This window comes from Mesocricetus auratus, unplaced genomic scaffold, assembly GCF_017639785.1.
Source record: "Mesocricetus auratus isolate SY011 unplaced genomic scaffold, BCM_Maur_2.0 Super-Scaffold_100013, whole genome shotgun sequence".
Lineage (NCBI taxonomy): Eukaryota > Metazoa > Chordata > Mammalia > Rodentia > Cricetidae > Mesocricetus > Mesocricetus auratus.
Window position 1 is genome coordinate 39,865,970 of NW_024429196.1, and position 24,689 is coordinate 39,890,658.

General features: G+C 38.4%; 1 long non-coding RNA gene across 1 annotated transcript in view; it reads right to left on the minus strand.

The window, feature by feature from the left end:
- LOC106021274 overlaps positions 1–24,689 on the minus strand; it is a 146,001-nt gene that overhangs the window by 16,865 nt on the left and 104,447 nt on the right. The gene's annotated exons all lie outside the window — the stretch shown is intronic.

Here is a 24,689-nt window from a genome sequence, read left to right on the forward strand (position 1 = left end):
TTAGAACAAGGAAAGAAGGGATTTTAGGGCTAAACCTCAAAGTTCTTAGCAAAACCAAGAAAATCCTAGACAAGTCAAGATGATTGATCATGCTTAGTATATGGCGACACACAGGAGCAGATATCATGGAGCAATGGAGAAGTAAAGCATTTGGACATCAAGTTGACATTTTGGAGGCCACTTTAGCACAGTCACCATAGCAGGTGGAGTTGTACATGAAGGGATTTTAGATTCCATCTGAGGTTGTTGTTTAATAGCCCGATTTCTGTTATGCTTATGAGCTTTGAGACTAGAGGCTCACTCTTGCAGTGACAATTACCCATCCATTCTTAAGAGTTTGGAGTCTGTAGAAACCTACAGGCTCTTTTTTTTTTGACTCTTGTCTGCTCTCTCAGAAATCACACACATTTAATGAAATGTAAAGTCTCCAGACCCATAGGGTTAGCTCATTTTGAAAACAAAACTGGACTTTCTACCCAGAATCAAAAATTCTGAAAACATGAAACAACAAAAATCCGTGGTGTGTTTGCAAACCCCAAGACTCTCACTCTGATCTAAAGCAGACCATTTTCTCCTGGCTTCCTCTCAGACCCTTAATTAAGCTAAGTGGAAAGGCAAGACTTTCATCAGAGCACGACGGCAATCTTCCTATCCAAATCTCTAGCATGAAACACAGACCGCTGCAGAATTGAATTTGAAATATTAAAGAAAAATGATCACCAGCTCACTGCTGTCACTGTTCTTTGTTTATTTTTCTTTCTTTTGTGTCTGATGTCAAGGAGAAAATAATCTCATCTGCTGGAAATTTGAGCATGTTTGCATTTTGAGATAATTAGAATTAATGTTAGAGAGCCAAATAGCATCTAGCAGTCCCTATGCTTCTCATTCGTAAAACATTTTGTGATGACTTCTACTTAATTTGGTAATCTGGCAGGCTGCCACAGGCCACCTAGATCCAAGCAGCAAAGTTCCTTTTTCTAGAAGGGAAATTTATACACTGGAATTTAATAACTAGGGCATCAGTGAAACAGAGTTCTGAAAATTCCTTTATCCATTTGGGTTTCTCCTTCATATGACTTTCTTCCTTTTGCTGCCTACATGGCAGGGCTTCCAGCAACATATCAGTGAACCTGCATCTCACAGATGTTGTAAAGTCAAATCCGAAGAGGAAAAGGCAGCAATGAATTTTCTTGAAGGCAGGCAAAACCCGGGGAACTTGATTCTGAGACATCATCTGTGAGACTCGTTCAGGGAGGAGACCCAGACACAACGGTTATTTGTTATGGGCCAAGCAGTAGTTGACAGGATGTTTGACTTTCCCATAAACTGTTTTGCCAACGGAACACACAGTCTTTGTGATTCACGCATACGGATCTCTTGCTTAAAATCTTTCAGTAGCCTCTCATCACCCACAGAGTGAAACTCAAGCCCCGAATCCCTTGGCATCAGACCCATGACTTTTCTGGAACTGGGTCATCATCAGCTGTCTAGCTTTCTTTTCTCCTGACTAGTTCACATGCAACAGACGCTGAGTGCCTTGCAGTTTCCTGAACACACAGTTCTATTTCACGAACATACAATCTCATCCCCTGAGAAACCCCTGTTTATCTTCATGTGTGATCTGGATCTCTGTATCTGGTAGATACTCTTAAAATATTTTTTAAACTTTATTATATGAAACAAAGTGCATATAAATAAACACACAACAAGTCAAAATTAACCAGACCCAAAGTCCATACCATTCAATGCACTTCTGTACACTTAAGAGAATAGGTACTTGGAAAGGATAGCTGTGGTGCTTCACATCAAATTTAAAGCTTTCAGTATTGAATATATTTTATGCCCTTATCCACCTCTCAAAACAAAAATGAATGAAAAAATGCATGGCAAAATTAGAACCAGAAAAACAATTAGCTTTATATCCTCTTGTCTAACTTCCTTCTTTTTTCTTCATGTTATACTGCAGGTATTCACTGTGTATATTGAACAAATGAATCTCAAAACTCAAAGAAAGCACCCATAACTCCTCCAGATGGACTAAGGACTGCATCTTCCATGCTCTCCTATTCTTGGGTTACAATTTACCACTTGGTTAACAACTAGGCCTGAGATCGGCTCTTAGGAATATGTGAAAGTTTAGAGAGATATTTTTGGTTGTCACCTTGATAAGGTGTTCCTGGTACTGCCATTAATTAGAGATCAGGGTATGCTAAATATTCAACAATGTACAGGGCAGGTCCTACAACAAATAAATACCCAATTCAAAATATCAATAGTGCCCAGTAGGAAAATTGCTTAGTAGAACTATTCTTTTAGAATAGTCATATTGGGGTGTGTTTGTCTTATCTGCTACATAGAAAGCTCCTTGATGTCAGTGCCTGTATCCCCATTATCTTCCTGTTGCTCAGTACAATGTCTGGTATTTATGAAATGTTCTGCAAATGTTGCATGAGATGAATGATGGAGAAGGGACATTAAATGCATTAAAGAAGTTCTAATAATCATTCTCCAAGGAATAATAAAAGTAAAGGTATGACTTGTTTCTGTGTGTGGCAACTGAAGCCCAAGGAAGTTTCCTGGTTTCAAGCAAAGGTCTCCCCAGCTTGAAAACCTTTATACACTATAAGGGTTTCATTCTAATGTCTTACAATGCCACCAGCAGTTCCATATTGGGAAGTACCTTTTTCTTGAGAAAAGTAGCTTCTATAGCATTGCCTTTTCTCAAACCCCAAATTTACACTGAAGGTTGGCATTCCATTTTCATGCCAACTCTAAAAAACATGGTCTATTTGTAATTGGTCTTAGCTACAGCATTTTGGAATGCTCCATAAATAGGCCCCATCGGGGAGCTTTGGGAAGTGCTATTTTGATACTTCCTCCATGCATATTCACTTGGACTCTAGCCATTTATCAAGCGAACCATCTGAAAAGGCAATTCAGAATCCTACCCACATGATCCTAGCACCTCTTTCTTCTGATAGTATTAGACTAAATTGGCCTAGTTTTGACTTTACTTACCCCTCTCACTGTATAACTATGTTATGTTTAGAATAAGAACTCAAAGTACAAAGGATTAGCTGTGAAGCTTGTGTTTCTCAGAAGTCTTAGCAAGAACCTCCCCCTTGCAATGTAATTTCTCCATAGAATTGTATTTTATTTGGAAACACTGAAAGCAAATTATGGTCAGAGTTGGCGTTTGTCATAATGAAAATGTGAGGGGTAGGATTTTCATTTAATTTGCCCTCCCTGGAGCAACTGGAACCTTTAGGAAGAAATGTCCTCTGCTACACATTTGAGGGTGGGATTATCTTTACCAACCAAACAAAATCGTGCATCATTTTGCATAGATCCCTATGAGAGTTAAGTTTATTATACATGAGTAACATTTTTCCATCTTACCATGAGAAAATTTTACCAAGTAGTTTTGTTGAATTATGAATTTATTACATTGAAAATTATGCATCTGGCTTAATGAAATAATTTACAAAGCTTAATGAGCATGTTTCACAATTGTTCTTTGCTTTTTAAAAAGGCTAACAAATAATTATTACATACAATGCCATGCAAATAATAAATGTGGATTTGGAGAAGCATGACTCTTGAAATTGACCTTATCTGCAAGAATCTTCCTGCAGTACCAGTAAATATAAATGCAAAAGATACACTGGGACCATGTCAGTGATTGATTGACAGATGTTACGGAGGTGGTAGAGAAAGTTAAAATGATGTGAGTATGTGCCAAAATTTTTACAGAAGCTTCATCACATAAATAGACTGCATGGATGTTTTTACATAGTCTTTCAGACCTTCATGGTGTTTTGTTTCTTTCTTTTGGATTTGTTTATTCTGTGTCCTCTCTTTCAGATATCACCAGCCTCTGGAAACTAGAGGTCTTGGTCACTCTCTCTATAGGTCTCTGGAGCAGACAGCACAGGGTCTGCCTTTTGAGGAGACTTTGGTAAAGTCTCAATGAAAAGAAAGTGACAACTACTGGTGTCTCTTTTGTATTTGTGTTGGGCAAATGTGCTCATCATAATGAGAGTCAGAGGATATGGAAGGCTACTAAGAAGCATCTTTGGACATGAAAGAATGCCTGCATTCATGAACTCATAACAGCTGTGGTTGCCTACACAGGATCTGCTCAAGATCAAGCCAGGCAGCATTTTAGCATGGATGGGGGAGAAGTTCACAAATCTCCACCCCTATACCAGGAGCTTTTGGCCATTGATTGCTCCTTGGAGAGAGATAATTAATTTCCTTTAAAGGAGTGTCCCATGGGAGACTGCATGGCCATACTCCAGTGGTTGGTCCTACACCCATGAGCATATGGGCACTAATTGGACTCAGTGAGCTATGAAAATTAAAAGAAAATGAAGACATGAAGCTGGGAAAAGGATGTTTTCAGGAGGGGCTTTCAGGAGCAGTTGGAGTTAGAGAAGAGTGGATATGATCTAAATACATTGTGTACATGCATGAAATTATCAGATAAAACAAAGAGCAAACAGGGCATAAAAGATGTACTGTGCAGGGAAGGAGGAGAGGGATAGGCAGATGGGATTGATATGTGAAGAAAAAAAAAAAAAAAAGACGTACCGTATTCCTTTGTGTCAAAGATGGGGCACAGTCATGTGCGGAACTTGCATTTCGATGCAATGCCATTCTTTATTTTATTTTATTTTTGTGCTACACAAAAGTATAATTAATTTCACCTTCCTCTGGGACTATAATGGAGGAGATGTTGACCTATGCACCTACTTAATAAGGTTTATTAGGTTTTATTTTCCCATTCACATCCTTAGATGAACAAACTTAAAATAATTTAAAAACCACATTTAAATCAAATCAAATTCTGTAAGTGCCTTCATCTTTGTCATGACCTAATTCACAACTTCACTAGAGTCTAGAATTTACTCTAGGGCAACTACAAATATCTTGTATTTAATTGAAGTTTGTAGTTCAAGACCATTATTCATGTTCATGAACTGCATTGATTTTACACATAAAGTTTCTTGTCTAATTCACTAGTTACTGCAGAGGATAAAGTGGTGGCATCTTAATCTAGGAAAAAACATCTCAAATACTTCTGCACACGTTTTGCATTTGGCATAACCTAACACACATTTCCTCACAAAACATTTCCCCTTAACTCTTAAGCCCCTGAGTATTTCAGTGGAAACTTAAAACTTTTTATCTGGATTCATTTACACTCTCATTTACTCATCAGTGTGGTGTTTTGTAAGAGATATTTAATATTCTCCTAGAGCCATTTTTCTGCACATTTCAAAGTTTTTCCTGTAGGAAACTCTGTGTTCCAGGCCATAAATTTGGTCTGAGTACAGAAAACAGGAGTTGTGGGAAGCCGTAAATTCCAAATGATCTGCAAGTGGTACTGATTTTAACTCCTCATTATACACAGTGTGGTTGCGGAAACCAGGCCTGGGTTCCCTTAGTAAAGCACACTTTGAAAACTGATGGCACAGTTTTGCATCAGCAACGAAAGTCCTTGCTCTCACTGTGTTGGCTGACAGTCTCTTTGTCTGCAGACAGGTGTCACTACCAAGGAATCCTCTCTGAACATAATCTACTTCGCACAGAGCAGCAAGTTGTCTGTTGCAGTGGCCAAAGGGTGACCCCACCACCACTGGACTGCCCCAGCAACCATAGTTCCCTCCCCCATTCCTGCAATGAATTCATAGAGGGCAGTTAACTAACGTACTGAATGTATTTTTATTCTGAAACTTGGAAACCAGTGCTTCTGAGATATTTGAAAAGGAAATTTGTTGGAAGAATACCAAAACCATCCTGAGAATTTGAGAAGAAAGTGGAAAATCCAGAGTATTGAGATATATGACCGAAGAGCTAGTGTTAAGAAGGTTGCTGGGGTCCCTGGGCTGTGAGTGGGATACGTTAAGTCAACAACACAATCAACAGATTGAGCGCACGCTCAGGTAGTGTCTAAAGGCAAATGTTCAAAATCAATAAATCCCGACTAATCTGTATTTTACTCTTTTCTTCAGCAGATAAATTGTGACCTTCCTATTTTTGTTATTTAAATTTTTTTCTTTATTCTTTGATTATTAGTCTTCTGTCGACTAGTTTTTATTGCTTAGACTTTTATGTTTAAAACTCAATACTATGTTTTGTACACAATCTTGCTTATGGTGTTTCCTAAATCTATGATTTTCTAAAAATAACTACACAAGACTCGTAACCCACACTGGTCTTGAAAGTCTGGTCTCAGTATATAAGAAAGTGAGTATAAAAATTATCTCCCGACATGAATACTTACAATGGTTAGATTTTTTTTTCTTTTGTGATAAGCACATCTGAATTTTGGGGGAATCTAGCTCCACACAGATTTGATGTTTTGTTTTGTTTTCAAATATTTAGTTTCCAAATAAAAATTATTTCAAATATTATTATTTGATCATTAAGTCTCTTCAATTGTATGTAAATGGAATAATTATTGCTTAATTAAATATTAATATAGCAGTTATATAGTTACTAATCAAAGTCAGACATTTGTTTTTCTAAAATTTAGTAATATTTATGTAGGTGTTATGGTGAAAAGGCAGTAATATCTATTGGGCTATTTAAACTGATGTAGTTTAATTTTGGTGACTTTCTGCTCAGGTTTCCAGACAGCCATGTGATGTGGAAGGGTCAGATAAAACTTAACCTTTCAGCCCAGGCCTTGTGGAAAGGCTTGTCCCACATGTGAGAAGCAGATCTAGTCCGTGGCTATAAATCAAATGCAGTCTCACTAAATGCAGCTCTCCTAGTTAGGCTGTCTGATGGCCTGCTTGCCAACAGAGACCCAAAGTGCTGGTGTTGGGTGTCATCACAACATTGATTAAGGTTGAAAATCTTTGCAGAGAGAAAAGTCACGATGGTCTTTTCTTCTCTCCCCTTTTGCTGGTTTTACTGGGTCAAAGGAAAACCTGTAAACAGAGCTTGCTTTAATCACCTGCCAAACACATGGGCCCAAGGTTTCCTTTCAAAGGAAGGAGGTCTTGTCTGAAAAGAGATGTGACCTACAAGGAGCAAAAGCACACTTGAGCGAATACCTTATGCTTATGTGACACATATGCACCCTATTAAATATCTTGGAAAAATATTGTCAGAATGAAATAGCTGTTTATGAGGGCATTGAAGCAATGTAACATTCAATCTATGCTCCAGTGTCACGTCATTTGCTTAGACTGACACAGGTCTGAAAGAAATCAGATTCATTCAACTAAGATTTGAGCGGATGATGCATTAAAATGAGTTTTTAATCAATTGTGATTTTTTCAAAATAGAAATTTAAGAAAGATACTATTATGGCTTAGAAATACTTATAATTAAACAGCAAAGCGAAAGGCCCTTCAGAGACACATCAGTGTCACATCCCAATTTACAGACACATGCACACGTGCACATGCAGAGTAAGCGGAAGGAGGTAAGAGAATTCTTCCCTAAGTGAGGTGTGAACTAAGTGACAATATCCACACCAGGCACCATCATTCAAAAAGGGTGACTTAGAACATTTTGCATAAGGTGGAGTAAATGGGTTTGGCTGAGTAGAATTTTACATTCCCTTCCACGTGCATTCAAAGAGAAGGACGTTGTTCAGACTTCAATCCTTCTCTTCATTGTAGGCAAAATAACTGCTACTCAGACTTGGTAGGGAGTTCTGTAGGCAGATGGCATTTACTTTGTAATGTTTGCTTCTTAGACTAACAGTATGTATTCTTTCAGAATATGGAAACCTTCCTAAGGTTTGTTTTGCAAGTCTTCAGAAATGAACTGCAGCATCAACCTACTGATACACAAAGAGCCCAGAAATTAGTTCGGGACAGTGGTTCAGAATACACAGTGTTCTTACTGTTCCTCTGTGGCCTTGTCAAGTGGCAGTGTGTGTTTCAGATTTCTAGCTTATTTGTGTTAGTCTTATTTTTTATTTTATTTTATTTTTAGTTTTCTGAGACAGGGTGCCAGGTCCTCCTGGTAGGTAGAGCAGGGGGGTGGAGGAGGGGGAGTTCGGTCCAGCCGGTCTTTTTCCGGGGCTAAGCAGGATGGTGAGTGTCCAGGATGGTGAGTGTCAACAACTCAGACCCTTCCCCCATTAATTACCAGGGAGAAAAAAGTACACACTGAGTCAGGAGTCTGTCGAAGCAAGATCTCGATTTATTTCAACAGGCAGGATATTATATAGGGCTAAAGTAGGGAATGGGAATCTTAGGCTGAGGTAAGGTGACGTGAGGATTAAGGGCCAATAATATTCCACCAAGATGGCAGGTAGCTAGGCAGGGGGCAATCTTTATATATATATATATATATATATATATATATATATATAATTTATAAATTTAAATTTAAATTAGAAACAAGGTTGCTTCACATGTGAATTCCAGGTCCCTCTCCATTTCCCTCCCCTCCTCCCGTACCCTCCCACCAACCCCCCAATATCCCCTCATTTCCCCGGGGAGGGTGAGGCCCTCCATGGGGGTGTCCATAATCTGTCATTTCATCCAGGGCAGGGCCTAGACCCTCCCCCAAGAGTCCAGGGTGAGAGTGCATCTCTTAATGTTGGATGGGAGTCCAAAGTCCATTTGTATACCCAGGATAAATACTGATCTACTGCCCAATGCTTAATAGATTACCTAAGCCTCCTCACTGACACCCACATTCAGGGGGCTTGATCAGTCCCATGCTGGATTCCCAGGCTGATACCTGGGATTCAAGAGTTAACCTTTGTCAGGTCAGCTGTTTCTGGGGATTAAACCAGCCCAGTCTTAAACCCCTTGGTCATCAGTCCTCCCTCTCTGTCACTGGATTCCTTGAGTTCAGCTCAGTGTTTAGCTGTGAGAGTCTGCCTCTGCTTCCATCAGCCACTGAATGAAGGTTCTGTTTCCCAGACTCTCTGGCCATGGGCTTGTAGGCTGGCACTCCCCAGATCTGTGTCTAAAATCCATATATGAGAGACTACATGCCATGTTTCTCTTTTTGTGACTGGGTTACCTCGATCAGGATGGTTTCTTCTAGTGTCATCCATTTGCCTACAAATTTCAGGATTCCATTGTTTTTTTTTTCTGCAGAATAGTACTCCATTGTGTAAATGTACCACATTTTCTCTATCCACTGTCAGGGGGCAATCTTACATCAGGTCTGGCTGAGTCACCCCCACTTGGAGGTACAGGTCAGAGACAGGTCTCCAAACTCTAGCCAGGCTCAGGAGGTTACACTGGGCCTCACATCTGAGCCTTTCTTAGGCCCAACAACAGGGTTTCTCTGTGTAGCTTAAACCACACTGGCCTGGAACTCACAGAGATCTGCCTGCCTCTGCCTCCCAAATGCTGGGATTAAAGGCGTGTGCCACCACTGCCTGGTTAGTCTTTGAATTTTTTAATTTTTTTTTTATTTTTGAGGCAGGGTTTCTCCGAGGCTTTTGGAGGCTGTCCTGGAACTAGCTCTTGTAGACCAGGCTGGCCTCAAACTCACAGAGAGATCCGCCTGCCTCTGCCTCCCGAGTGCTGGGATTAAAGGCGTGTACCACCACTGCCTGGTTAGGCTTTGAATTTTTAAAATACATATGAGTTAAAATACAATTATATCATTTCCCCCATTCCCCTTTATTCTTATCTCCTCTAAGTTTCCTGCCTGTCTCCCTCTTAGATTGATGTCCCAGTCTTTGGTAAGTTCAGCTCTCATCTTCGTTAGATAACATTCTGTGCTCTGAGCTCCACTGTTACTACTGATATTCACTCATCTGACTTAAGTATCAGCTCGTCAAATCAGTGCTGATCTGCTGTTTGTGAGTGTGTCCTTATTTAGAAGCCGAGTCTTTGAAGATTTGTTTTTTTGGGGGTGTGGGGTTGGGTGGGTAGGTATTCTTGTTTGCTTGTTTATTTTGATCTTTCTTGAAGAGAGATAGAACAGGAAATTGAGTAGGTAGGGTGGTGGGAAGGATCTGGGAGGAGGTGGAGAGGAAAATAAAAGAGTAAAATATATTGTATGAAAAGTTGTAAATAACAAATATAGAAACAAAAAATAAAAAATCATAAATCATAAAGTTGAAAAGCAAACCCCACCAAGATGAGGCTATCTTGAATTTGTGTGGCCCTACTCGCAATATGGCTGCTGTTTTCACATGAAGAATGAAGAGAGATGCAGAAGATACACAGGGAAGATGTATGGAAACGGAGATAGATAGAATTTACTGTCTTAGGACAAACTCCAGAGTTTCCAGAGAGCCCCAGAAAAGAAAAGGATTCCTTCCTAGAGGGAGAGCTTGTCCTCACTGACTCCTAGATGTCAGGCTGCTGGCTTCAGAGCTGTGAGAGTGCCTGGTTGAGACTCCTCCATTCACAGGACAATCTGTTAGGACAACCTCATTGAAGAGCTCCGGGCCTCTAGCGCTGCAGGCTGTCCTGTGTACTGCAGCTCTTAGACCGGGATCCAGCCAAAGTGTAGGATTTAGATTTCTGCAACCCACACCATCCTTAGGCTCTTTCGGGTATTAGACAGGTTCCTATTTCTAATGAGGTGAAGAGCTACAAATTCCGGAAAACCTTGGAGAAATATCGTTAATGAGAAATTCATAACAATAGGGGATTTCAGGCCAGAGTATTTGTGGTTAGTTGGTCTGGTGGATGTAAAAGTAGATTTTAGGATTTGGGACTTCCCTTTGTGAACTTCCCCACAGACCGTATTTTATAGTGAATGCGTATAAGACATGATGTAAGAAGTGGGTTCTGTTCACTGGAATACATTTTACTCCTACAGGGTTTTCAAGTTAATGTTGGTCCAAGCAAGTGTGCTCTGACTTAGGTAAGTGTGACATACTTGGCTTCAGTTACATGATGTTAATGTTGGAATTCAAGGATAAGTATACTAGAATATAAAAGAAACCACCTCTGTATTTACTGGCACATAAATGTGTAAATATTTGTTAACCAGTATGTCTCTTCTGACTCTTTTATTATCTTTTAACTTCATTAATACATTTATAGCAGTCATCTTTCGATTGAGTTTCTAAGTCTCCTGTCATCCACAAGGTCCTTCCAGTAAACAAAGCTGTGTACAGTCCTGAGAGGGAGTAGTTTCAAATTGAGGGCAAGATTCTTTGTTCCTCCTGTTTGAGGATGACATTTCTGTAAAGGGCATACATGAATACACATATGTGAAGATAAGTACATTTTAAAGATCAAATGTAAAGGGAACATAAATATCACAATGCAAGAACAATGAACTTTTCATGAAGAGGCTAGTTGTCTTCAGGACTGGTCCTAGGAAGTGAGTTGGTGATGGGGAGGAGGTCAGTGACTTCACCTCAAGCTCTTATGTGCCCAGCAGTACCTCTGTTCTGTCTTACTGTATCTGTTTGCACTGATCTCTGGCTCTGTCATCCTCAGTTACATCTTGGTACCTTAGCTGGGTCTTAGCACTTTGCCAATCCTGTTTCCATTTTATTCCTGATCCTTCTCCTTCATTCTCTGCTCCATGTGCACAGCATTTCCTAGGACCTTGCCTCCATGGCTCTAAGATGAAAATCTTCTTGTATTTTCTCCCTGGTGCCATAGTTTCCAAACCTAGCTTGGCATCACTTCCTTCAGAAGTTTTCCTTCTGCTTTTCAACTAGCATCTATCTTCATTTTGTCAAATTCACATTGCATCTCCATCTTGCAATTTGTACTGATGGACTGAATCCATTATATTTCCACAATTCTTGTTCCCTTTGTAACCACATGTGTCCCTTTGGTCCCTCCATGGTATTTGCCTAATCTAGAAGTTGCTAGAGGAATATAAGAGATGTCTTGTGTCAGTTTTGTTTAGAAATTATTTTATGTTGTTCCCATGGCACTGCCATGACCTTAGATGCCCTATCATGGCTGTTCCTTTAGCCTGGGTTCCAGGAAGGAATGGAGCATGGAACAGGCGTACAGCTGACCACAAAAGACTGTGACTGCTTCCAAGAACCTGTGGTTGTGTTGTCAAGCATAGTCTAGCATGAGGTAATTTATACAATGGCTCTTGTAGTCAGTCATAGTAGTTTTTCTTCATCTTTGGGATATGAGCTTCCTACAGGATCTAGGATGATCCGGTCTTGGATTTATCACAGTTTTCTTGTTAAATATTAATTTATTATCATTTTAATTGATTCTTTGGGAATTTCACATCATGCACTCCAACTCCACTTTTTTCAAAGTCCTTCCATGTCCTTTACCCTTGTAACCTCCCCCAAAAGAAAATAAAATAGAAGTAAAATTGAAAAAAATCACCTTGTTCCTCCATTTTCCTGCCTTTCCATTACTGAATTGTTCATCTTAGTGGCATTAGGAGTTGTGGTTGCCACACAGTATGCCCTTTTTCTCAAGCAGCTGTACTTGGAAATGTGTATCTCATCTTCAGTCTGGTTCAAGGCGCCTGGCTTCTAGTACATCATCAGTACAAGACCCTTACCATAACTTCTTTCAGATATCCTGCTGTTTCTCTGAGTCATGGAAATTATGTGGCTATGGTTCCAAAGGATTGGCTCCTTCAAGCATACCAGCAAGTCATAGATGGGGTAATGTTGTGGTGAGCCAACTCAAAGGCCTGAATGCAGGCTTCTGTGGTAGCTGGGTTGGTAAGTTCAGGACTCCACTGGGACAGTGTTGGGCCTCTTAAATATTTATTTTTTGGTAAGTGGAAACATAATCTCAGGGAGGGTACCAGGATAAACACCAAGATGAGGACCAGTTGTGATGGTGATGGAAGAAGCTGTTCATTTTCTAGTTTTTCCTAGTCTGACTGTTTTTCCTTATTAGTGCTCCATTCTGCTGGATTGTTTTATGATTCAGTGAGAAATGCTATTTTTTTGTTTGTTTTCCTTCCTTCCTCCTTCCCTCCCTCCCTCCTTCCCTCCGTCCTTTCCTTCATTCCTTCCTTCCTTCCCCTCTCTCTTTCTTTCTTATCTAAAGACTGGGTTTAAATGATAAAGTATACAGGATACCATTTTAGGATGATGGCTTTAAAAAGGGAATAGTAGTTAACCTTAGCTACCAACCTGATTGTCTCTGGAATCAATAAAGTAACTCCTCTGGGTAGGTCTTTAAGGGTATTTCTAGGAAGGATTAACTGACAAGGAGGACCTTTTCCCATAATGAACAGAAACTTGTGGTGGTGGTCCAGACATAAAGAGGCCTTATGGGTAGGTATACTGCTTTAGCCTTCTCATTTGCACTCTTAGCTGATTAGTGCATCTATCCAATTGCTCTCACTGCTGTTGCCTCTATCTCCGGCTTCCATCAGAACCCAGTTTATTTGGTTTTCTAATATGGACTAAAAATCAGCAGCTCTCTGGGAATACTCCAAGCCTTCAGTGACCAACTGGGACTGAGGAAGCATACAGCTTCTTAGATTCAGCAGTTACCGGGTACTCAGTCTTTCCATTGTACAGATGGATATTGTTAGATGACTGATGCCATAGAACACAAGACTAATACAGGCTAGGATATCAAAGGTGGTTCTGGAGAAACAGACTTAAGCAATGGTCTTCTTTACTAGGTTTAGTTGTATCTGCATCTGGTTCTCTAATTTGGTTGAACATACCGTTATGAAAGACTCTCTTGGTAGTATATAGAGCTCTGGTAATCCATAGAGTGAACTATTTAAAGAACTATGCAAGATAAATGCATTTGATACTCTCCATTCTCCTCTAGTGAGGAGCAAGGAATTTAGTAACTTGATATTAAAACTTATAAACATTTTGGTTAAGTAAGGATTAAAATGATGCTGTCTGGTTGCTTCTAGCATCTCTAGATAAAGTAACAACGGAAAATAACAATCTTGGAGATTAAATTTCTCCATGACTGAGGTACACAAACAATCTTACATTTAGTGAATTCTTTCAGAATTTTATACAATGTCTTTTTGACCATATTAACGCCCCTACTCCTCCAAGATCCACTTCCCCTTCCCTACCCATTTAGCTTTGTGTCCTCATGTTCTCCCTCCTTCTCTTTTTAAAGCCCATGAGTCCATTTTGTGCTGGCAGTATACATTGAGTTATATGGAGCAGCATCTACACTCCTGAAGAAAACTTCTCTCTCAGAAGCTGTTAGTCATCAATAGCTCCTCAGCTAGTAGTGAGACTCCATACCTACCTCGTTCTTCCATGCTGATATTTTTCTGGCTTGAACTTGTACAGGTCTTGTACATACTGTTATAACCACCATGGGTTCATATGTACAAGTGCCTGACTGTGTCTAAAAATGTTTCTAACACTCATCCACTGCCTCTGGGTCTAACTCTTTTTATGCTCCTTCTTCCAACATGATCGCAGAGACTTGGAAACGTGGAGTATGATACCAATGTGCAATTTAGGGATGACTATTCTGCAGTCTCTTATTTCTGTACATTGACCAGTTGTGGGTATCTGTGTTAATCACTGCCTACTGCAGAAAGAAGCTTCTCTGGTGAGGGCTGAGACATGCACTAAACTATGGGTACAGCAATAAAGCATTAGGAATCAATTTAATACTGTGACAATTAGCAGAGTAAAGTAGTAGATACTTCATCAGCACCCATGACCTGTCTAGATACAGATTCTTGGACCTGGTAACAGTGCCAGATATGACTTTTCTTTTTTAAAGCAGGTCTTAAATTCAATAAGAACGTGGTTAGTTACTCTACTAACATTCATGCCATTATTACATTGGTGAGCATATGTTGCCAGGCCAGTTGCTATTATAGCTTGAAGGTCTATAGATGAGTAAGTGTGATTACTTTTCTCCTTTGGTCGTATATATGGGACCTTCCAGCACTAAGAAAGCTAGGTAACAGGGATGAAGCTTCTAAGTCAGTACCAACTGAATTCTCTGTGTTCTGGATCCCAAGTATGTGCTGTCTTCAGGAATAGGGTCTTATCATCATGTTCTGGAGAGTTACCAAGAGCATTGACAAAAGTATCTAATGTTTGATAATCTGTGGAAATTCACAACATCAAAGTAGGTAAACCATTCTGAAACTGGGCTGTTTGCTGCCCTGTGGTATCTAGTAGGGACATTGTTACCCATTATATAGCTACTTTATTTAAAGTTATTTTATTTTTGTATGTGTATATATTTTTGGAAGCTTCTAAAACAGTAGATTTCTATGTAACTTTCCCCAAAGATCTTTAGTGTTATCCTATATTCTCTCATTCAACCTGTTCTCTTACTCCTCTATCCCTTTATCTCTACTTGGTCCATTATTCCCTTTTATATCACCATGTTTTATCTCTTCTACCTTGAAAGTTCTCACCATGGTCCTTATTTCCTGACTCCTGCTGCCCCTATAGTTTCAAAATGAAACACACATATGGAAAGATTTAAAGCTGACATCTACAAATGAAAGAATATGTGAAATGTTTGTAATTCTGAGACTGGGATGACCCACCAACAGGGAATAAGTGTTCTCCTTTCCTCATATACACACCAGAATTTGTAATTTTTTAGAAAAACTCTTAGCTATTCTACTGGGATAAGAGGAACTTACAAAGCAGTTTTAATTTGCATTTCCCTGATGGCCAAAGATGTTGAAAACTTTTAAAATGTTTCCCAGCCATTTGTATTTATCTTTTTGAGAACTCTTTATTTAGTTCCCTGTCCTATGTTTTAGCTTTTTTTCTTGATGTTTATTTTTTGAGCTCTTTATATATTCAAGACACTAACTATCTGCCAGATGTATAGCTGGTAAAGATTGATTTCTATTCTCAGGGAGGCTGTGAATGGGATGCAAAACTAAATAGATGAATAAAAAAGAAATGGGTTAATTTAAGTCATAAGAGCTAGTTAGAAACACGCCTAAGCTATCAGCTTTCATAATTATTAATAAGTCTCTGTGTCTTTATTGGAGAGCCCATGGTCCTAATGAAAAGGCCTGACTACATTTCTGCGTGCAGACTATGAGGAAACACTTCCCAGAAGATTTCACCTCAGTGATGCTGGTCTCTTCTTAATCACAGTTGATTCTGCCATCCCAGCTGACCAGCTTCAATTGTCCAAGGAAAGCAGTGGTTTTACTTTAGAGGTTCTGGTATCTTGTTAAACACACATAATTCTTCAACTCCAGTGGTCCAGACGCCACAAATTCTTCCCAATGTTCAGTAGAATCTTTGTTTCCCCCTGGAATGTCTTTGTCTGCATTACTCTCAACATTCTTATCTTCCACACTCCTACAGCACAGCTCAGTGAGCTCTCAACACTCAGTGGCTTTTATAGCTCATAGTTCTAAAGTCCTTCTACAATCCTCTCCAAAACAACATGGTCTGGCATCTATAGACTTTTGTGCCTGGCTAAATAATCATGGTGTTTTCATAAATGAAATAGATATGAAGCCTACTAAGTCTTAATTTGTTTAAGAAGAAATATTCCAGAACAAATTAGTCAAAGGATATCTTGAACCATAGCATGTTGGAAGCCTTACTCCAGATGCATTTGTGGAATTGGGATGGATTTGTGGAGTTGGCCCCATGAAGAAATTGTGACCACCTGTTGTATTTCAAACAAGTAGCCATGTATAGCCTGCGCTGTCTTCATTTATAGTTTCAATGGTTTGTATGAACAATTTTACAGTCAGGTTTTACTTCCTAAGGTTCTAAAATGATTACAATGATTACTAGGTTGTTTCTTGCTTCTTTCCTTTTCTGTCTCCCAACTATCCCACTGGTATCTGTTAACCTTTTGTTCTATGTTTCTACTATTAGAAGTATAAGCAGTATTGCAAACTATGAAGGAAGTTTCTATCTAGGCACACCTACAGATAGGGTGATGTGCCAAGTTAGCAGCATACATGGTTACAGCACCATGCAGGGTAAGAGACAGTTTGTCTCTTGTGGTTATTATTTACATTTGGTAGGGTCTGTAGTCTCATAATCAACATACCAGCAAAAGCTGTATAAATCCATTCTACATTTTATACTACTCTATTTCCTCTGAGGATATACCAGATTTTTCCATTTATCCTACTGGCAACATAACTTGGAAACTTACTCGTAACAGTTGGCACTGCTTATCCCTTGTCCTTATATCTATCTTAACTTCTTGGGGTATTGATACGGTTATTAGAAATAAGGGAACTGTGGATTCCTATGATTCTGCTTCATTTCCTGTTCCTAGAATGCTCCCTTTAACTCCTGATATCATCTATTAATAACATTAAAAAAACTCTTGTGGTTAAATTCATTCTTTCCAGAACAGTTATGCAAACATGTAATATTAAATTTCATGACCTATTGCAACTCATTCAGGCTAGTAGTATGGCTAGCATAGTGAAAGAAAGGAGAGCACATAGCACAAACACTCTCAGGGTCATGTTCAGAATCATGCAGTGAACTGTACACATGTTCTTGCCAAGTGGGTCAGGTTCTCCAGGGCTTTGCCACAAGGAGAGCCATTCATGCTATTCTCAGGCCTCGTCTCCTAAAGACACCACATGGCTCCTGCCAATAGGAACAGAGAATCAAGTTCCTCAACAAATTCTAGACACATGCAACTTCAAAAAAGAAAAGGTCATATCTCCTTGAGGAAATACCTTGTGACAATATAAAAAAGGTTTATTATTAATCTTTCTCCTATCCTTCCAAAAAAGACATAACATTATTCTTGGGTAACTGTATATCACAGAGAAATAAATAACCAGGCTTTGGGGGGTCCTTCTAGATACTGGCTCTATATTGACATTGATCATGAAAATCCCAAAGAAAGTCATGCTCTTCCAATTAAATCAGGAACTTATGGAAGTCAAGTGATCAATGGTAGAATCCCCACATCAGTTCCATAGCTTGCAGAGTGAGAACTATTATGGTTGGAAAAGCCAAAAAGAAGCCATTGGAATAGCCTGTCACATGGAAAATAAATAGTGAATTGAAATCAATATCTCATTTCTGGAAGGATCACAGAAGCTAGCAATGATATGAAAAGTACAGGAATGGTGATCTTACCACATCTCCCTTTAACTCTCCTGTTTGTGAAGAAGACTGCCTTCCCTACAGCCAAGACTCTAAAGATGAAGAGGAAAGATCTCATATGGAATGAATTTGGCATTTTGATTAAATATTTGAATAATTTGACTTTATATTAAAGACCATAATGGGGGGTTAGGGGAGGGCACAGGAAGAGGGGAAGGAAAGGGAGAGGGACCTGGAACTGACTTGTGAAGCAACCTTGTTTCTAACCTATATTTAAACTTAAAAATAAATAATAAAAAATAAAAAAAAGAAAAACCAAGTTTGTTGAAGCAATTATCCTGCTAAGTAAGGTAACCCAGAAACATTATATGTTTTTCTCTTATATGTTGATTTTAGCTTTTATGCTTTAGATATATGTGTTTAGTTCAAAATATCTGCAGAAGTTAGTTAGGGAAAAAGGAAAAAAAGACTATTAAATTAATGCAGTCGAGGGTATAATGTGTTCAACATGCATGAGGTCCTTGGTTTAATCCCTAGGCTTTAACAAATTAATAAATAAAATGTATTACTTAGAACCTATTGTCTAGTACCAAGGATTAAATAGAAACTTCAACTGAATTTTTCATGTAGGGATCGTTGAGGGTGTCATTCTTAAAGGAGTGAGCTGAATTTCAGTTATATAGCAGCTATTTTTTCAAATCTCAATAGAAGAAACATAACTAAATTCATGACAAATATTAGGCTTACAACATGAAGCAGGTGTCCAGGATGAGGCATAGGGAAGTATGATGCTTGGAAAGTCACACTGAAAGTTGAGAAGTTTGAGGATTTACTGAGTGAGTAAGGGACCAAAGCCAGGTTGTTTTTATTCAAAGAAGAAGGCTAGGGCAACAGCAGTAGTATTCTCACTATGGTTGCAAGTGTTTACTGGTCTTGACTGTCTGCCTTCTGAATTCCTCTTCCAATTCCAGGATGGGAAAAGTGGATGAAAATGTCTTTCCAAAACCTTAGACAAAAGCATTGTTTGAATTTCAATATACTTATGCAAATTCAATGTTCATTTTTTACAGTGGCTCGGGTCCATACAGAAATATTAAAATACATGCACCCCTGGATTTCTTTCTCACCTCCTTTTACAGTAGTAGAAATGAAAGAAATCTTCTCTCACTTCCTTCTGCACACACCACTTATTATCCATCTTGGTAACCCTCTCTGTGATACCTTCATCAGAGATCTTAATCATTCTTTTTATACTCTCAAGCCCCACTCTTTCCTTTTTGTCTTTGATCATGGAAAAAAGGAGTAAGAACTTTATGTGGTGGAAAAATGGAAGAGATTCTGAGATATAGTTAACCCAGTAGATTTGCTCTCTTTCTGACCGTGAAAGTGGTCCTAATGTTTTATTATCGAAATGAATGAAGGTTGCACATCCACCTCCTTTGTGTAGTGGAAACAGTGTGTCACAGATATAGAGCGTCACAATTTCCAGTCTTTCTTGAGAAGATAATAAGAGAACAAGCATAGGTTTCAGCACCTGACACATCCTTGTGGGAATTACAGTTTGAGCATCTGATGCATTTCTAACATTTATATGATCAGCCTTGTCACTACAACACCGGTTTCTAAAGCACCTGCTCCATGTGTGATGTTGTGGTGACTTTGTAGACTCCTTGATCCAGAAGAGTGCTTATTTCAAGGAACTCAGTGTCACAAAGCTGAGAGACATTGTTATATATGGATAGAGTAGTTAGCACAAATGTAGAGATATATAACTTTCCTATTCATTGTGAATAGAATAAATGTCCTGCCACCCCTCTGAAGTGGAAGCAGATGCTGGATATGAGTTTTGTGGATGTAGGGGACAGGATAAGTATTTTTGATCTATAGGAAATTGGAGTGGCATGGTACATCTGAAGAGTGCAAAGCTTTCTATATGAGCTTAGCAGAGGATGGTATTAAGGACAGGGACATGTGGGAGGTGAAGAGAGAGAGAGAGAGAGAGAGAGAGAGAGAGAGAGAGAGAGAGAGAGAGAGAGAGAGAGAGAGAGAGAGAGAGAGACAATCAGGATTATGAGAGTGTGGAAGACTGTGCAACCTTGCCAAAGAGTGTATATTTTGTCCTACACATGATGAAAACCCATAACAAATTTCAAGCCAGGAAATGCAGGAACCATTTATGTTTCAGAAATCATTCTTTGAAGGAAAGTTTTGAAGTGACAGATTGAAGCTGAAAGAAAAAAACTAGGACATTATTGCAATTATTCAATTGGAAGAAATGAATTTCAGGACTTGAGTGGAAATGGAGTGCTATCTTCAGTTGGCTCTCTGAGAAGCAGTATCAGAGACCAAGATTTGAGTGTAATTTATTTAGATGAGCACCAAAACAGTAGTAAGTCAGGCAAGTGACAGAAGGATAAAGTCAAGGGTGGATACAAGAATTATCAGATTACAATGGCAGAACTGAGACTGCATCCCACCAGGACACTATAGATTGTTGATAGCTGTCCCATCAAATTAGGGGGGATGGGCTTATTTCTTTTGTCAACATCATCTGTCATGGATTGGAAACCTTCTTAAGGACATTAGCTCCTTAGCAGTATAGACTTGCCCTATTCAGAAGAGGTCTGTGTAGAAAACAGAAGCTCCAAGGCTGAGATTGAGAGTTCAGAAATCCAGAAGCTCTGATCCACTGAGGGATGACCAAGTGTCCAGGACCTACAGGCAGGGTACCTATTTGTTGCCTAGGAGAGGCGATAAGTTAGGAGGCAGAATGAATAAGATTTTTATGGTAGAGGGAGTGAATTGGCTGGAAAATTTTTCAACATTTTGAGAGTAGTTAACTGATAAAATATATAAACTTTTATTCCTGAGGGTGGAAAGGTGCTGAAGACTTTTTAGATTGAAAACAAAAGTGAATTTGGAAAGTTCCTTAATCCTTCAGAATTTTGTATTTTATAATTTGAATCTATTTGTGATAAAGAGTTGGTAAAAGGGTTAAAGCCACATTGGCAGTTTTACTAGGTAAAAGTCTCTAGCATTAAATTGATAACCAATTCACATAATTTACTGAGTACTTTTTGTATGAAGAGAAAAATACTCTATGCGTTTTATTTTATTTTATCCACAGAAATCTACAAGAATAGGTACCACTACTATTCTCACTTAACATACAAGGAGCCTAAACCCAACAATTAAGCAGTACAATACTGAAGTAGGTATGTGGCAAGCTGCTGCACTTGAATGAACATTGGTAAACAGAAATCTCTAAGATTATGTTGCTTTTTCTACTTGACCATCTTGTTTATTGAGGCTTTACTCAGTGTCAAACATTTCACTCACTGTTGATACTTTCCTCCAAAGTGAACTACTATAATTATCCTTTCTCAATATAATTTTGTTTTAAATTCCAAGGTAAGTATCAAACATATATTAAGAAAACGAGTATGAACCCACAATGGTTATGACAGAATGCAAAATTCCAGCATGGAGAGGGGAGTAGTTGGGCATTCAGTCCCACCCCTAACTGAGAAGATATTGAGAATTGGTAGCTACTAAGAAAGGGGAGTAAGTATTTTTAAAGGTGTAGCCCTTGGTGGAAACACCATGTTCCAGCTGAAGACTGCAAACTGGGAAGCACAAACTGATGTTGATGAGTTTAAAAAGGAGGGGCACACAAAGTTGGGTGAGTTGGGGCAGTGGATATGGAAGGTGCTTGGGGGTGTTTATAATTTAAAAAGTGTACAAAAGTCTCAAAGAACTAATAATAATGGCAGAAAAGTAAAATGTCTTTCCAAGGTTTCCTTACAAAATTAAAAACAAAATCTTGTCTAGGCATTAATATATATATACATTTTCAGTGACTTTTTAAATCATGTTATCTTTTTGCCACTGCCTCCACTACAATGATTGGCTTCTGTGGCCTCTTCAACTTTTTTTGCCATCTGTCCTACCCACATACACACAAAAATTTACATATACATATTTGTATCTATACACACATACATATGTATATCACTGTGTGAGGTATAATGCATGATGTAAGAGTTAATATTAGTAGCAAAAACTGCAATAAAAACACGTGTGTTTGACAATGATCAGCTACTAAGGATGTGAACTAAAGCTCCTGAAAAAAAAAGCTGTATCTATGCTAATAGACTGTACAGGGATGAGTAAATGATTAAAACTTCTTGATTATGGACAGACAAATGTTACAGACCCAATGCTAAAGTTTTCTTGAGGTATCTATAGTCCTCTTGATAGGCTATTTTAATTATCAAACCAATAAATATAGAATGCCATCTATTTGTGAATGTCTTTATTTTCCTATTAAAATAGTAGTTTTATGCATATCTTTTTATCTATTAGTATAAATCTACGAGTGTTTTATCCTTTCAAATGCTGCTGCAGTTGAACTACTCTCTTCATTTCTTTTTAAAAATCTTCATTTTGTGTAAGGACACAACTTCTTTTTGACTCCCAGCCCATCTTACCAGTACTTGGCTGACCTTAAACACATTCCTAAATCTCTTGGAACCTCGGTCTCCTCATTAAACAAGATATGCTAAATGCTTTCTAAAATCTTTCTCTTCATGAAATTCTGTGATGCTGCATACATATTCCATCCCTTTAATTCTACATATAAGGAAATAAATTCAACTTTCTAGTCACAGCTCAGAAGCCAAAGGAATTTGAATAAGTATCTCTAAGTGGTGTCTGCACTCCACGCTCACTGAATCATTATTTCTATCTTAGACACAGAAGCAAATGTGATGCCTAATGATGAATGAGTGAATAAAAATGTGGTAGATGAAAACTGAAATATCATTTAAACTTAAAGAGGGGGGAAATATTATGCTTTCTGATCACTTGTTAAACCTGAAAGACTTACATTTCTTTTTGTAAATACTGCTAAACTTGGTGACTTTATTCTTGAAACAAGAATGTTAGCTATTCAAATTATGACTCTGAGGACTATTAGATGTATGCTTAAAATATCATAATTTTGAAAATTCTGAGACTACCTGGAGATACTGATTCATTGTTTCTGAATCTCAAAGGGTAACATGACAGGACTTGAAGACACTGAGAAATGCATCTTTTCATAGTATAATTCTAAATTGCATCATTATTAATAAAGAAATCTACTCATAAAATCATAAATCCTCAACAAAATATTCCTAAAAAACAATACATACAAAGAATCCTGCACCATAGTGGGATTTATCCTGGGAATGTAGAAAAGGCTGGCTCCAAATTTAAAAAACAATTCGTGTGATCTATCACATTAATATATTGAAGAAGTAATATTACACGATTTTATCAATAATTGCATTAAAAACCTTTAGCAGATTCAGCACATGTTAATGGCATAAACTCTAGCTAACATGGTATGCACTGATGCAAACTAGAAACTTTACCAGTAAGATGAGAAAGGGCCTCCAATTCTGTCACTCTTTAACATCACTGCCAGTGTTAGCAAATTTAATGAGACAAGAGGAAAAAAATGAATTTGGAAAGGAATCTTGTAGATGATATTTTATATAAAAACCTATGAAAAAAAATCCTAGAACTAGAAAGTGCATAAGGTTGTGAGATTGAAGGATAATCCATGAAAGTTAAACATTTTTCTAAATATTAGGATTGAGCAAGTCAAATGAAATAAAAAATATAATATTATTTACATTAGTAGTGAGATACATAGTTACAACTGACAAAATAAATACAATGTACTATATGAAGAAAAACTATAATACAAACTTAGCCAAGAGCTACAATAATACTGGCAGGATACACCCATTGGTGCAATAGAGACATGGATATTATGGAAGTAGTCAACAACTTTCTGATTGGATTTCAGGCCCATTCTCCAAGACAAACTCATACTTGATGCAATTAACTGGGGGGAAAATCCCATAGCTGGCTAGGTCATAGACCCTAGGGGAGAACTTAGTACTATTATTTTGCTAATTGGACATAGTATCAAGCTTCTCCCTAAAGTTTTATCTTTTACACATACATTAGTGCATCCCTTATCAGAGAAGCTTGTTTTTGCAGTAGACAATTAATAGAGAGACCCACAATGGTTTATGTGCAGAGAATAAGCGACAATGGAGTGATCACCTCTAACTGGGACATTTATTGATATAAATGGTATGATTACCACCTTACCCCAAGGCTCAGGGATCATGGTGGAAAAGAAGGACAGATGACTATAAGAGCAGAGGTAGTGGATATCTAGGGGAAAATCATTTACTGGACATGCCAGGGCCACTGTGTACATGAACTCACAGCAGTTTGGATTGCATGCCCAAGATCTCTGCACAGTGTAAAGTCAATTCCTCACCTGGAGAGGGGAGTAGCTCATGAAGTCCCACCTGGAGTTGTGAAGCTACTGGCAATTGATGGAACTTGGGAAAGAGAGAATAAGATTTCTTCAGGAATGTGGCTCCTGAACACCTCAGTACATGATCTCACACCCATGCACAGACAACACTAAGTGGGTACAGAAAGGAGGGAGGGAAAAAGAGAGGCGGGGGGGGAGAGGGAGAGGGGGAGGGAGAACATGAATTTGAGAGCAAAAACTCTTTGGGGGGACAACAGAAGAATTGGAAAGTAGGGAATAGGGATACATTTAATCAAAATAAATTATATGCACATACAAAATTCTCAATAAAAAGGAAAAATAATATTGATAGTATATGAATGAAATTAGAGAAGTCGGTGTAATGTGAACTGTTGTATTTGGGGGCAAGAAGACTTGGTACACTCTACACTT